The 9,071-nt window shown below is 46.3% G+C and overlaps 1 pseudogene; it reads right to left on the bottom strand.

Moving 5' to 3' along the window:
• Positions 1–1,246: 1,246 nt before the first annotated feature.
• On the bottom strand, positions 1,247–8,745 carry LOC101642678 (annotated as a pseudogene).
• Between the last annotated feature and the right edge of the window lie 326 nt (positions 8,746–9,071).

The raw sequence follows: 9,071 nt of genomic DNA, 5'->3' as shown, positions 1-9,071 counted from the left end.
AGGCATGTGATAGGGAATTGCTGCCTAATGTTAGAAGCATATACTTTTATTATTCACCACAGTACCTATGAGACTCATGTTAACCGCTGAATGAAAGTCTTCATGGAGAGTAGAGGCTTGACATATCCAGGTGTACTTTTTGTTCATCTCTCAGACATTCCACAGAGAATGCAATGCCTATATCATTGTGAGTGATCACAACCGCGTTCACTTGGGTCCTTTGGGAGGTAGATGTTAAGACAGGATTAGATGTGCAAGAGATTTAGTGGGCCAATGGTGTGAAAGATAAAGGGGGATGGCATAGGAGGAGATGCAGTAAGCCAACAGACCACAAGGCAAGTCTGATACCCAATTTGGGATAGGGATGTTTGGGAAGGTGAGGGGTGAGAATGAGAAATGGTTCAGAACGGACTGCAGCACAGTTCCACCAAGGTTTGAGTGTCCTTGAACCAAAGCCCTCTATTGGTGGGATCCTGCATCTTAAAGAACAGGCCTGCTTGGGTATGTGTTCAGCCTATGCTTCACATGTGGCTAGGAGCAGTCAGCGGGAAGGGTAGCCCCCATGGGAACGTGGTGATGGGTCTAGATGGACAGCAGCTGGGTTCTCAGTCAGTGGTACTCCCTGTAGAGGTTTCAACGGTGCATGGCCACAGCTACCACAATGATGACGGTTCTGAAATTGTGGGCTAGTTTTTCCCTTTCTACTAAAAGCAGTGGAAACAACTCTAGACCCCTGTACGTTATTTTCTGCTGCACCCTGTTGTAGGTAGTGGGCGTAGGTCCTTTCTGGCAGCCATTACCCCACAGTCTAGTTGTGGTTTGGGGAGTCTCTTTTGACATCATTGTTCTAGGTTAGCGTTCCTTGCAGATGGGGCAGAGGCAGGAGGTCGTGCTCAGGAAAGTAGGGAAATGCTGGAGAAATTGTGCTTATACCAGGGCGCCCTACACAAAGAAGGCTGGGACCAGAATAAATTATTCTTCATTAGTGACTCAGGCCCCCTTAGCCCCACCCCCACCCTTTTCATCCACTGCAGCCTACAAAGTGGGTCCCATCAGCACATCTGTGGGTCTAAGAGAGGCTCCTTTCTACTGGTTCACTCAGACACAGCTATTAGTGCAACAAAGCTTTCCGATCTCTTCCACGGGTTGTGGAGTTGCTGGGGAGCTGGGGGCAGGTCAGTTCTTTCTAGTCTTTTTATTTGCTTTTGACTCTATGAGTTATTTAATTAGGTTCTTGGCAAGAAATCTAGAACACCAATTTGTGAGGATAAATTCCATTTGTGAGCCCGGAGATAGCACGCAAGTCACCTTGTAGCTGGGGAACAGCTTTGATTTTTGCCACAATTTGCGAGTCCATGGTTTTCCGACCAGCCTTGCGCTGATCTGCGCTGATCGCATTTCTCTTTCTCGGTGTCAAAGATCTCACCCGCTTGGTGCCTGGGCTTCTGCAGCTGCTGCTTCCTGCAGTTGGTGTCCGTGAGACGCTTGGGGATTTTCACACCACTTTTGGTGCGTGATACCAATTTTGGTGGAGGTGGCAATGACAAATTTCTGGTGTGTTCTACACAGAGGAACTCGAGTGAGGGAGAGAGGTCCAGTCACAAGCAGCAAGCCACTGTCCAGATGCTTCAGGAAAACCACTCACTCGCCTCCTGGCATCCTGTGAGGATGATCAGAATGGTCCCAGGAGGGATGCTGGTGTCAGGTCTCCTCTCGTGCCGACTGAAGGTCCTTTCGCCCTGGTCCAAGTTTCCGAGGCACATCTTCTGTAGGGTAATAAATACCAAGACATGCTAAGCAGCTTATCCATTAGAGTGGTGACATGCTTGTCACCACCAACTGGCTTTGTGACAGTAACCAGGGCTTTTTCCTCCTCATCCCTGGATTTGGCCACTGAATCCTTCCTACTGGCCAATTCCTCTGACTAGGACAGGGTTTTGGCTGGTGTGGGGCTTCCCTTTCTTGAGCTTTTGCCCTGGATCTTAGCCTTCTTCACTTGGCCACTGGCATTTGCTTTCTTGATTTCAGACTTTTTCTCCTTGTTGTCCGGCTTCTCAACCTTTTCCCCCACCGTCTTGCAAGAAGGGAAAGAGAATTCTCCTTCTATTCTTTGAGACAGGACTGTCCAGGGTGAAGCCCTCCCCGAACACCATCAGGTGGCTGTTCAGGGAGAGCCCACCAGGAGCAGACCTCCTAGAGATGTGAACTTCGGTGTGGCAGAGCTTAGTCATAATGGCCCAGGCAGACCAGCTGGATGTCTGTCTAACACTGCCATGTAGGCAAGGCAGCTCCCACTGCCTTTTGTGGCTGAATGGCCCACAACTGTCCCAAGTTCAGATCCAGTTCTCATGACATCACTACTGCTGAGTTCTTGTTAGAATGAATGTCAGTCAGGTTAGATAGTGTTTGTTTAGCATTCTACTTCACAGGAACTCAGAGTCCTTTACAAGCAGAATTCTCACTAACTTTCCAACAGTTCCTTGAAGGAATTGGCAAATATATCTGTTTTGTTAGTCTGGGAAGGAAGGCTCATGAACATTAAGATGTACTCAATCAAATAAGGCCATCCAATGAAGAGAGTCACCCGAGGGCACTGGGGAAGCTATAGCATCAAGGTCTGAGTCTCTAGAACTTGATTATTTCAAGGGGGATGGGTGGGACTTCCAGGGCTGGCGACAGATTATTTGGAGAACATCCAACTAAAGTCGAATCGTGCGCGGTTCCACCTGACTTGAGTAGAGAATAACTTCCTTCTGCCTTGCTGTCTCGACGGAAGGCAGAGAACGGAAGCTACGTGCGCTGTGATAGCAATGGGTGGCTCTCAGAGGACTAGCAGCCCTTTGGGATGTGGCATGTGGCTGCAACGATACATTTTTGTGCGATCTGGCTAAATCTCTGCTTATACTTAGTTGAGGGGTGCAGGGGTGGGGAAGAGGGGGCAATGGAAGCATCTGCTCTGTATCTTCTCCCCTAAAAGCTATCCTCCCAGTTAATATTCATGTCTGTTTTGTCAGTCTGGTAAAAGATGACTCATGCAAATGAAGGCTCACTAACTGAGCCCCACTGTGAGAAATGAACAGGCCGAGGGACCCGTAAACTAGTTTGCAAAGGTAGACAACAAGGGCTCTAAGGTTTCTGATTTTGGCACCCGAGGAAGGGCCATGAGCAGAGGTGTGAAGCAAACATGCAAGAGGGAGCAATTTAGAGAAGAAAACAAGTGGGCCTTTTCTGCATGATGTGATTGATGAAGTGACGGACTAGTGAAGAAGGCATTGGCTTGGCCCATCTGGGGTTTCGGCGAGTGCTGGGGGAAGGCCAGTCCTAATGAATGTGAGAGTCAGCGGCACAAGGGTAATGCTGAAGACGGGGTGTGGAGAATGCCCCCGGAAGAGCATTGCATCAGAAGCCGCCAACAGAGGGCTTGAGGAAGCTTACATTTAAGGGAGGGGGACATGGGAGCAGCTCCCTCACCTGAAACTGCATTAGCAGAAAAGCCCAAAGCAATTCCAAGTCTGATCCTAGAAGTCAAAGGAGATGAAAAGAGGCTTCGGGTTGGCAATTTAAGAGGCCATTGACAACTGGGATAATAGTAGTTTCAATGTGATAGTGGGTTGAGGAGTGAACTCTTGAGAGATGAAGGCGATTTTCCCAGGATCTCTAGACTATCGATGATCCTTTGGAGAAGTTTGGAGATAAAGAGATGGGATGGTAATTATACACACTTGGGAGGAAATGCTGCTGTTAGTCGCTGTCAAGTCAGGCCTGACTCCTAGCTGCCCTCTGCACAGAAGAGCGGAGCACTGCTCAGGCCTGTGCCAGGCTCAGAGGCTTTGCCATGTGTGGGCTCCTTGTTGCAGCCCGGGTCGATCTCTCTCTGACAGTTTTCCTCTGTTTCACTGCCCCTCTGTGTTAGTCAGGGTGAACCAGAGAAACAAATCATAGACACTCCGATGTGTATAAGAAAAAGCAATTGAGTATTGTACAAGAGCAATTGAATATTGAGAAAACAACCCAGCCCAGTCCAGATCAAGTCCAAAAGTCTGATATTAGCCCATATGTCCAATACCAATCTATAAAGTCCTCTTTGGACTCATGAAGCACACGCAGTGACGCCGAATACAGGGAGATCACAGGCCAGTGGGTGGGCAGTCTTATGGATCCAGGGGCATTGTAAGCATCTCAGCGCTGGCATGTATAGTCTTGGAAACCCACAGGGTGGTTCTACCCTGTCTGATTAGGGTCAGTAGAGTCAAAATTGATTTGATGGCAGGAAGTGAGCACATAGCATTTACAATGTGCCAGGCATGACTGTGTTTTATAGCCATGTATGTATTGACGTATTTAATTTATGTGTTTAATGCTCAGCATTTTCCTATGAGGTAGGTATTATTTTATTTCCATTCTTTAGTAAAGAAACTGAAGCATAGTGTGATTAATCAAATTGTTCAAAGCCACACTATAGCAGCAAGAGCTGATTTAAACTATAGGCAATATGTTTCTGAAGCTCAGTTTCTTACTTTTCCCTCCGGAATGGTTTGTATTAGTTTAAGAGAGCTGTATAAAGGTGTTTGTTTGCTTTAAATATAGGAGATTACAATTTGTTTGGAGTAATAAGGAGTCCATATATTAGAGAATGAACAAGAATTTCTGGTTCTAAAGATAACAGTATCTCAGAGAACATAAACGGTCATGGTGGAAAAGTATAAATAAAGGAAGCAGTTAACCACTGTCAAGATTAGAAAGAATTATTTTTCTTAGATAAGATGGAGATGGTGAAGATTTAGATAAAGTTTATGTTGATAAGAAGGAAGGCTGAGCAAACTCATATCAGATAAATGATTCTCCAAACTCACTGGCAGAGTCAATTCTGATTCACAGAGACCCCATAAAACAGATGAGAACTGCCCCTGTCAATAAATCATTATGGACGAAGAAAGCTTTGTCTCTCTCCCATTATATCAGATCTTACTGCCATCTGAGTTGATGCCAACTCATAGCGACACCATAGGGCGGGGTAGAACTACCCCTGTGAGTTTCTGAGACTGTAACTCTTTATGGGAGTAGAAATCCCTATCTTTCAAGGGCACTACAGTAAGTGTGGTGAAGAAAGCAGATGGTGCCTGGCCATCAATCAGAATAGTGTCTGGAGTCTTAAAAGGCTTGTATTCAAATAAGTATTCATTCAAGTGAGGCAGTAACAAAGTACACACAGGAGAAGCACACCATCCTGCGTGATCCGAAGACAAGAATGACAAAATCCAAATATGATGAACGGGAAAATATCAGAGCTTAAATTGTGAACACCCCATTTGTACAGGGCTATGAAGGATGGTGGGAAGCCAAAATCCATCTGCAGAGTGTCTGGTTGGATTGGGCCTCTGGCAGATCCCCTCTAGTCACAGGTGAGGGGCTCAAACAGCTTTCCTGTCAGACAGAGATGACTGTCAACTTGATTATGGTGAGTCGAACCGTGCTATAGTATGGCACTTGGTCAGTTGAGCTCTCTCTTGAGCCAACCTGAATTTGCTCAAATATTTCTCAATTGTTCCAAGAAAAAGATTTCTTCTCTGGCTTTTTAAACATGGTTGGTGGTTTTTCCTTTCTTAGTCTTTATTTTTATCTTTGTCTTTATATTATTATCATAGTTACTTTCTTCTTTCTGTTCCATTTTGGTTTTGCTTTTCATCATTTCTGTTAGGCCTCCCAGTTTAGGAAGCACAGGAGTGGATGCTTGGAGACAATAACTGTTATCACCCTCCTTGGCTATCTGCCACCCCTTCATTCGTCTCTTCGCAGTAATGGTCACTTCCTAACATATCCCAGTTAGCATTCTTAGGAGAGTGCGTTACGATGACTCAAAGCTAGATCCGGAGGGGTGGTCTGGGGCTTCACTGGCCTATCTCCAGTGCCTAGCTTGGGCAGCACATTGAGTCAATCTTTGCTCAGTGTATAGTCATTTCGGAATTAACCTAGGGCCCTCCTGTGTGACCTCCACATCCCTGAGCTCACAGTCTCACTGTGAACAAAAGGACTCAGTAGAACTAAAATGTTTTGAAAATGATGATGGCAACATCTGTACAAATGTACTTGATACAATTGATGTATGGATTGTTATAAGAGCTGTAAGAGCCCCCAATAAAATGATTTATTTTTAAAAAAGAAAGTTTCTCACCATTAAAACAAAAATGTTTTATTTTTTAAAAAAAGAAAAGAAAAAAAAGTCTGACTTGCTTCTAAAATGAGGGCTTTAAAAAAATAACTTTTTGTTTTGAGAAATATAGAGGAAACAAAGCAGCTATTATGTCAAAATCCTCTACATGTACATTTTCACTGATTTGGAATCGAATAGAATCGATTCCAACTCACAGTGGCCCTGTAGGATTGGGTAGATCTGCCCCTGTGGGGTTTCCACATTGTAATTCCTTATGGGAGAAAGCCTCTTCTTTCTCCCACAGTGAGGCTGGTGGTTTCAAACCACTGACTTTGTGGTTAGCAGCCCAACACGTAGCCCACTATGCCACCAGAGCTCCTTACATACAATTTAGTGACATTAATTATGTTCATCATGTTGCTTAACCATCACCATTCACAAATTCTCCGTCACCTTGAACTGTTCTCAAGTGGGGGTTACCTATCAGTGAGAAAGTGGGGTGCTCAGGAAACCTTCTCTCAGAGGCTGCAGGAGTAGGTGTTGAAGAGCGCACTGAGGGTTGTGCCAACTTTAATCAAAGACTCAGTTTATTCCTGGGTCAGAAGCCTTTCCGCAGCTACTGGCCAGGTAACAAGGGCCCCTTGTATCCTTGCCAGTGTTTTTTGCTTTGTTTTGTTTTTAGACCGCCAGTAGGTACAAATCATGATGCTTTCCCTCACATAGTTAGTTTTAAACTTGATCTCAGACGAGGACACAAAGCACGCAGTGTTCAGAGAGTGGGAGTTACAAGTCTGAGCAGTGCCTGGAAGCAGTGAGCTCATCCTTGGTGGGCATTCCCACTGCTCAGAAACATGAGCCGTGGCCTGGCTTCTGCACCCACCCTGGTGACCCCATCTGTACAGAAGAGAATGGCTATACAAGGTGTTCTTGATTGTCATCTTGCTGGAAGCAGATTACCAGGCCTTTCTTCCATGGAGCGGCTGGGTGGGCTTGTCCTACCAGCCTTTAGATTAGCAGCCAGCAATAAACCATTTGAGTCACCCAGGCTCAGCACCTCCATGAAAGGGTGACACCGTTTTCCTGTTCTCTGTAGACTGTGTGCGGAAGTCCTCCTTGCTTTCCATGACACTGCACCTACAGAGTGAAGAAAATCAGACCCCACCTATGAAACACCTTGTGTTTCTGAAAAAAAAAAAAAAAAAAAAAGAAGAACTTTGCTTTAGACAGTCACCCTGCTGTTGACTGGCCACTTGTCAGCAGAGGTCCTTTGTCAGGTGGTGTGAGCTGGCAATTTCCTGGGAACTTTGGCATGCGCCTGCAGTCTCTCAGGGGAGACGCCTGCTACCTCTTCATTTCCGTCCCCAGAGAAAACAGAGAACAGTCCTCTCGTATGTCAGAGCCCAGAAAGACTCACAGGGGTCCCCATGGGTGCCTCCTAAGGAGGGGTGGGCAGGTGGGGAGAAACCGAGGTGCACCTGACAATCCAGCTTCCTCCAGTTGTGAAGGGAAATGCCCCTCCTGGAGGCCAGGAGGCCATGCACAGTGCCCACTGTCCATCGAGGAGAGAAGCCAAGGTCCCTCTTGCCAGGGCAGCTCAGCAAGGTCTGAGTTGGGGTTGCTGGAACAGCACCCCAGGGCTGGACTTTGACACCAGTCTCATGATGAATGTGTCATGGTCACTTGACTCTGATGTGCAGGCATGGAGAGTCAAACTCCAGTCCAGAGTCTAGCGGGATAAGGTTTGGATGCCGCCATGTGGGGGAGTGGATCTGGCTCCAGGATCAACTGAGGGCCGTCTCTTTCCAATCATCTCTTCCCCACTTCCTCCCTCTTTCCCTTCACCCGAAGAGGAGATCCAAACTCTGCTCAAGAGGCAGAATGCCTTGGAAGCATGTGCCCCCACAAACAATGCCTGGGTTCCAACAGGTGCCCCATTCGTAGCTGTTTCTCCTTGGGCAACTTCCTTGGCCTCCCTTTCCTGAAATCCACCTGGAATTCTAGTTGCTGCCTAGGGGGTTCTGAGTCATGGTGACCACATGTGTATCAGAGTAGAACTCTGCCCACTGGGTTTTCGAGGACTGATTTTTCAGAAGTAGATCACCAGCCTTTCTGCCAAGGTGACTCTGGGTGGAGTTTAGCTGCCAAACTTTCTTTTTCATATATATTTAAAATTTGAGATGATACACAGCACATCGTACGCCTGTTCAATTACTTCTACATGTACACTGTAGCATGGCTCTGATTACGCGCTTCAGGTTGTGCACCCATTCTTGCCCTCTTGCCCTGAGTTGTATCGCCTCCATTAATATAAGCTCACCGCTCCCTTAGTTCCCTATCTAATCTTTATACTTGCACTTGTCACTGTGATCCCACACATGGAGTTCTTAAAAAAGCACCATGCTCAAGGTCTGTGAGAAGCTGAGGTCCGGGAAGAGCGTACCTGTGGACAAATTCTTTATTCTCATCTTTAAGAAGCCTGGGAGGCCAAGATTCTGGGTAGAGGAAGGCCTTAACATTTGTCTCAGTCACAGTCTCCTAGTTAAAAACCATCCCCACTATCTTCTCCAATAACATATTACCTCTTCCAAGCTCATGGCTGATCACTATCCGGCTGAGGCCTTTATTTATACGAGCAGACTTGTTGCTTTTGTTCGCCCTGCCCCCAATGCTAGTATTAGGTTTCTCCCCCAATGAGCTCAGGGACCTCTAGGGTAAAATACTACCACCTTGCTATGTACATAATTAACGCATTCTGCATATCCTGAGAATATATAAGCCTACAAAAGAATGTATCAGCTCTTGCTGCAAAGGAATAGGTAAGCCCTTGCATCCTTTTTCTGATGCCAGTTTAATTATTCCCTTCAATTACACAACTGTCCCTTAAGACCCATCCAGATGTGGGCTGGTTGCCCAAAAGGTA

This window comes from Echinops telfairi, unplaced genomic scaffold, assembly GCF_000313985.2.
Source record: "Echinops telfairi isolate 266 unplaced genomic scaffold, ASM31398v2 ScPeMD7_7424;HRSCAF=8462, whole genome shotgun sequence".
NCBI lineage: Eukaryota > Metazoa > Chordata > Mammalia > Afrosoricida > Tenrecidae > Echinops > Echinops telfairi.
Note: the sequence above shows the minus strand (reverse complement) of the source record. Positions and strands in the feature narration are given on the sequence as shown.